This window comes from Anser cygnoides, chromosome 21 (genome assembly GCF_040182565.1).
Source record: "Anser cygnoides isolate HZ-2024a breed goose chromosome 21, Taihu_goose_T2T_genome, whole genome shotgun sequence".
Lineage (NCBI taxonomy): Eukaryota > Metazoa > Chordata > Aves > Anseriformes > Anatidae > Anser > Anser cygnoides.
In genome coordinates this window covers 8,644,292-8,650,291 of record NC_089893.1, presented here as the reverse complement: position 1 = coordinate 8,650,291, position 6,000 = coordinate 8,644,292, and positions in this window count along the sequence as shown.

The window sequence follows — 6,000 nt, the reverse complement described above, 5'->3', positions numbered from 1 at the left end:
CAACCGACTCCATCCCGCTTCTTTTAGGGACGAAGTGCCAGCACTGCCTCCTGCCAGCCGTGCTCCTAAATAATAACACACGCACACACAAGCAAGCACTTCCCGCTGACTTCGGCGAGACCTCTTGTCTGCTTCCCCCCGTGTCCTTCATGGGGAGAGAGAAAGTGGTGGGAAAGTTATTTCCCAGGGCACCCAGCTGGCTGCAGCAGCGTCTTCAGGCTTGGAACAATGCTTGGAAGGGAAGATGGGGAAAAAATAGACTGGGATGACGGTGTACGGACTTATCCAAGCAGCAGCAGTGCATAGTTTGCGGTGGAAATGTCCTAGAGTTATTTCCTACAGAAATCTGGTTTGGGTTAGGCAGCCCTGCTGACGGGCTGAGATCTTCACAGCTCCAAGTTCCTCTACTGGACTTTCATGCACTTACCACCGGCTTTTCTGCTATGGGCTTTGCTTTTTCCAAAGGAAATCTGTTGGCCTCCTTCCTGGATGGTTTTCCAAGGGATGCTCCCAAAACCACAGGTGCTGGTGGATCTCATCCACTGGAGAACGTCACCCTCCACCTGGAGATACAGGGCTAGAGACCCCAAGCCTCCAACTTCACTCATGGCATCCATCTAGGCCCTGTGTTGGGGCTTCGAGGACAAGTCAGGGACCATGTGAGACACTATGGTGGCTGCAGTTGGGTGAGATGAACCTCACAGAGTGGGTTTGTCCAGCAGAAATGGGGTCATGCGTGGTTTGGACCTCTGTGCCACCTGAGCATGACAAGAAAAGCAAATGGAAATCTGAGTCTGGGTACTGCAATGAGTCTCAGAATTTAGGGTGAAAACAGGGAAGGCAAGACCTAAAGACCTGTCAGCACTTCTAATACCTACTGGGATGCAAACCACATCTACTAGGTGTTTTCCGAACAAACCAACCCTTGCAGACCAACTTCATGGTTCGTAAGAATTACACATGGAAAGTCACCAGCATGTTTTGGGGTTGCATCTTCATGCATATCACTAAGCTTAGAGCCCTCTGCATAGCTTCATCAGCACCTCCTCAGTTTTAGGACCCCACTTTGAATGGCTATAACAGCCTTGCCTTTCCCAGAAGACATCGGCAGCGCTCTCCCAAAAGCCATCCTCTTCTGGAAGTCGGGTGCACGGAAATTGGTTGGTCAAAAACCACAAGTCGTTTATCCACTACCAGAAACTCCTGTGTTTATTTCTGTAGTTACAGCAACCCAAAACGAAGATGTCTTAAAATGACTGTTTGAGAAAATCGTCAACAAGTCTGAAAGACCAGCCGGGTAAAGGAGGGCTGCGCTCAGCAAAAAGGATCCGAGTCCTCATGCAGCGCAGGGTTGGAGGACTATCACCCACCCTCTGCTGCTCCTCCTCCTGCACCACCTCCTTTTGGTCATCGTCAAGGCAATATTTGGGCCTAAATCCTTCAAATCCTGCTTCTACTCACTTTCCTGATCTCATCCAGCCCTTATCTGCTGGCAGGCCGTGTCCATGCATGCACAGAAGGGGCGAGCACCGGCTTGCAGATTCGTGCAAACCCATCCGGTGTGCGCATACCAGCTTACGAGTGATTTGTATCAGTTTTGCTTGTGTGGTTAAGCGAGCTTGAATCATAAACCAAATTGTTTATTAAACTAATTTAGCTAAAATGTGCAACTTCTGGAAGCAGCCTGCACTCGATTTTTTTCCTCTCTCCTACAAGCCCAATGCTCACGGTGGGGGAATCGAATGCTCCAGCTGCCGAGATTTCTAAATCCAGCCATAAAACTTTATTTGTTCTGTTTCTGTTTATCATTTCCATAAGCAATCCCGGTAGGGATTGCACATTCCTCGTTGCTAATTTTAACGGAGAAGGACTGCACAGATCCCCAGGCTGCAGCCAGAAATGCTCCTATGGAAATCGCATCGCGGTCCCTGCCAGCGTGCTATGTCCACCGGGTGACTCTTCCCATCTGGCCTCTGGAGAAGGCATGCAAATGGCTTTTTGGTAACTTTTTGGGATCGCCTTGGGTTTTTTTTCCTTTGCTGGTGGGTGAGTGAGCAGTTGGCATGGCCTCACCGGTCTTGTTGCTGATGATTCACCACCAACAGGCAACGACGACCTCATCACTCCGGCTTTTCCGTGCATGTCTGGCTGCCACCGCCATTTGAGGTTTGGGCTGAGAGGTTTTGGGGACTGGGACAAGCTTAGTGCTGGGTTTGTGCAATCCAGGGCAGTCAGGAAAGAAAAAGAGCAAAATCACCTCTTGTTACTGCTGCAACACTGTAATATTGGTGTTTGCAAGGAATGGGCTTCCCATTGGCACCAAGATAAGTTTCCAGCTCAGAATAAGATTCAGCTGCAAAAAAAAGCTCACAAAACTCATGAGAAAAACCCTGTTTTTTTTTGTTTTGTTTTGTTTCTTTTTTTATTGTCAGCACCTCTGCCTTGACAGCCTGGCAGTGCCACCACAAGCTGCTGTGCCCGCTGCTATGATGCATGACCTCCTTTGGTTGAACTAGAGGGATAGAAAAGCAAACTAAAAGCCACACAGGTTCTGTTCAAGCCATGAAAACCCCCAACAAGCATCTCCAGTGGCTGATGGACCTCACTGGTACACATGTGCTCCTTGCTTCCACTTGCAATGCCCTCGCCATGCAGCTTTGCTGCTGCATCCCTCATCTCTCCTCTGCCAAATGTCTCATCCCCATGGAGGGAGGGAGCCTGGGTGCTGGATGAGCCCCTCTCTGCCCCTGAGGAGCTGGATGGAGCTCCTGCCACCTCATTCCAATCCTTTTCCTTGCACAGCCCTGAATCATGGCCAAATTTCCCCGCTCCCCTGCTCCAGCTGCAAATAGCGGTGCTGCGGAAGCCCAAAAGCTGTTGTGCCATGGCCAGGCAGCATGGGCACGTGCCTGGCTGCTCCTCGCTAATATTCCCAATTTCTCACCCCAACACCAGGCTCACGCATGGCAGAGCAGTAAGTCTGGATGGCCGTCGGACACATGGATGCCAGAACTGAGGACAGATCTCACCTGCCCACCAAAACACAGCAAACCCCACGGCAGCACAGAGCAAAACACTGTATGGCAAAGCCACAAGCAAAATCTTGCAGAACTGGATAACTCATCTGCTCCAAAACTCTGGATTTCTAGAGACTCTGAGACCTATCTGCTGGGCTTTAACCCATTTGCTCAATTTTCAGGTTTAGGATTCTCCTGAAATAGGGGTCAATCCCTTGACCAGCCATATTGCCTTGTCTGGGGGTTTAATTCAGTCTCCAGACAAGTTCATGCCATGCCATGGGTATTTTTCCCTGGAGTTTACCAATATGATAAAGCTTTACCATTTAAGACAAATTCTGTCTGCTACTGACATATGCACGGGGCAACATTTACATAAAAGCAACATTTAATGAAGCTGAAGTTTCAGCCCAGATTTTTCATAAATTTACAGCCTATTTTGTAGCTATTTGAAAACCACCCTTTAGCAGTAATGCCAATATTTTGGGGAAAATGTTTACATAGGTCAAAATACGCCACTTCTATTGAAAAGCCAGAATTAGGAAGAAATAACATGTGGTTATCGGTGTCGGAAGTGCTTGTGGACATCACAAGGTGCCTTAAGACTTGCAAATTGCTTTCATACCCTTGCATGACAGTGGTAACAGAAACCCACGCTGACCCAGAAACACACTCATGTATAGGTAGGTATATATAAAAAAAAAAAATTACTTCTTTATGTCAGTGTTGTGATCTGGACTCAAAATGAGAGCGTTGGCTCTCCCTTACATCTATACCGTGCAAAGCCAGAGGCGGGTGACACTTGTAACGCCCAAAGGGTGTGCTTGGTTCGGAGCCTGGCACCGGGGTGACACACAGCAGCAACCAGTGTGTGCTGGCCCAGGATCACAATAAATTGTTTGGAAACCTGGAAAGGGTCTTGGTTTGGTGGCAGCTTGCTCTGATAAGCAACTCGAGAGCTCTTGAGAAAGAAAAAAGGAAAAGCAAAAATCACTGCAGATCTGCTGTCCCCTCCCAACGCTTCGACGATTTACCCAGCCATTTGTGGGGTAAATATTTCTGTCATAAAAAGATCGATACTCTCCTGGCAGAACTGCTGCTGGAGAGCCCCCGAGGCTCTGCCGGCTTCGCCGTGGGACCCCGGCACAGGGCAGGCACCTGCAGCGGGGCCGGTGGGGAGCAGCCAGGGCAGGGCCGGTGGGAGCGTCGGGGCAGAGCTGTGCCAGCACCCGCGTCCCTGCTGCGAGTCGCATGGTAATGGCTTCAAACTAAAAGGGGGTGGATTTGGGTTGGACATCAGGGGAAACTTCACTCAGAGGGCGGCAAGGCCCTGACCAAGGCACCCAGAGAAGCTGTGGGTGCCCCATCCCCGGCCGTGCCCAAGGCCATGGATGGGATTTGGGCAGCCTGGGCTGGTGGGAGGGGTCCCTGCCCATGGCGGGGGTGGCACCAGGTGGGCTTTGAGGTCCTTCCCACCCAACCCCTTCCATGGTTTTATCGGAACAAGTCGAAGGGACAAGGGTTCTGCCTCAGCCAAGAGCTCGGCGCTGCCTCTGGCCAGGCCAGCAGTGGCAGAGGCTTCCAGACTGCAGTGGGCCGTAGGGTTTACATTTAGGGGCAAAAAAAAAAAATCACTTTTTGCCCCAAACAGCCCAACTGTTCTTCACCAGCAAAGGGCTCTTTCCCCCCCTCCACCCAAGGACAGTAAAAAAAAATCCCATGATTTGAGACCTTCCCCCGAATTAATAGCCGTGGCAGCCCAGTGAGCGTGAGGCCACTCGCTTCCCTTTCTGGGTTTATGTTGCATCCCCCTGTCCTTCTCCTCTCCCCTCAGCCGGCACAAAGAGTTCAGTGCTGATTTTCGTTGGTGGGGATTGGATCTGACATGAACGAGGCCGCGTCGGATCTCACGCAAGAAACACCTTGACCCCAAAAGGGGGAAAAGCAACAAATAAATAAATAAATAAATAAATAAATAAAAACCACACATATTGCCCACCCCAGCCTCCTGGACCAGGGTTTCCGAAGGAGAGGGAAAGGGGAAAGGTGACATGGAGCTGGGGCTGAGCTTTGCCGTTTCATTCCCTTCCCATGCTGCCCTCCACTCGCTTTTTTCTTTTGCATTCGCGATGAAAAATGAGCTTGCGGTGATAGAGAGCCCGGCAGCTCTGCCGGTGATTTACGGGGAGCTCTGCTCCGACAAGGGCCTTCCGCTGGCCCAGACGGGGGGCGCGGGGGAGAGGGGCTCTGGGGGGGGCCGGGGGCGGCGCACGGGCTGGCAGGCGGATTGGAAACAGATGCTCGTGGTGCTCGCTCCAAGGGATGCAAAATGCCTGGGCGAGGAAGGGCCACCTTGGCAGGGGGACACAGTGCCTCCATCTGCCTTTGCTCCTGGTGAGGTACAGCCACTGATAATATTTTGGGTGTGTCCAAGCCCCCCATAGCAGATGGGTCAAAGCGGGACGGAGCGATGCTCTGTGGGGATGGGTTTGCTTTTTGCACATCGCTGAGGTGCCAGAGGCTGCGGGCACCGGTGCCTTGGCAGCACCTGCTTTGTTCCTGTGGGATGCAACGGGTAATTGAGGGAAGGCTTTGGTGAAACGATGTGGGAGTCTCGGGGCTGGCAGGAGCAGCAGCACCCAGCTGGCTCCCAAACAGGGAGCAGTGCTTGTGTGGTGCTTTTAAACCAGGCAGGGGAAATGGGGTTGCAGCTGGGGAAACTGAGGCACGGAAGTGGAAGAGGCCAAACTTGGTGACAACCCCGCAAGACACAGCTGCTGCCTCCAAATCCATGCTAAATCCATGCTATTAGCCCTACGCTGATGCCTCGGGAGAGCAACCAGCCCCTCCTGCCCTTTCAGACCAGCAGCAACCCCCTTGCTGCTGCCAAATCCCCTGCCTGGCTCCTGGAGCTCACTTAGCAAAAGCTCCCCCGGCTTGAGCAGGGCGCGTGCTGCCACCACCGGCACAAAGGTTTCTGCAG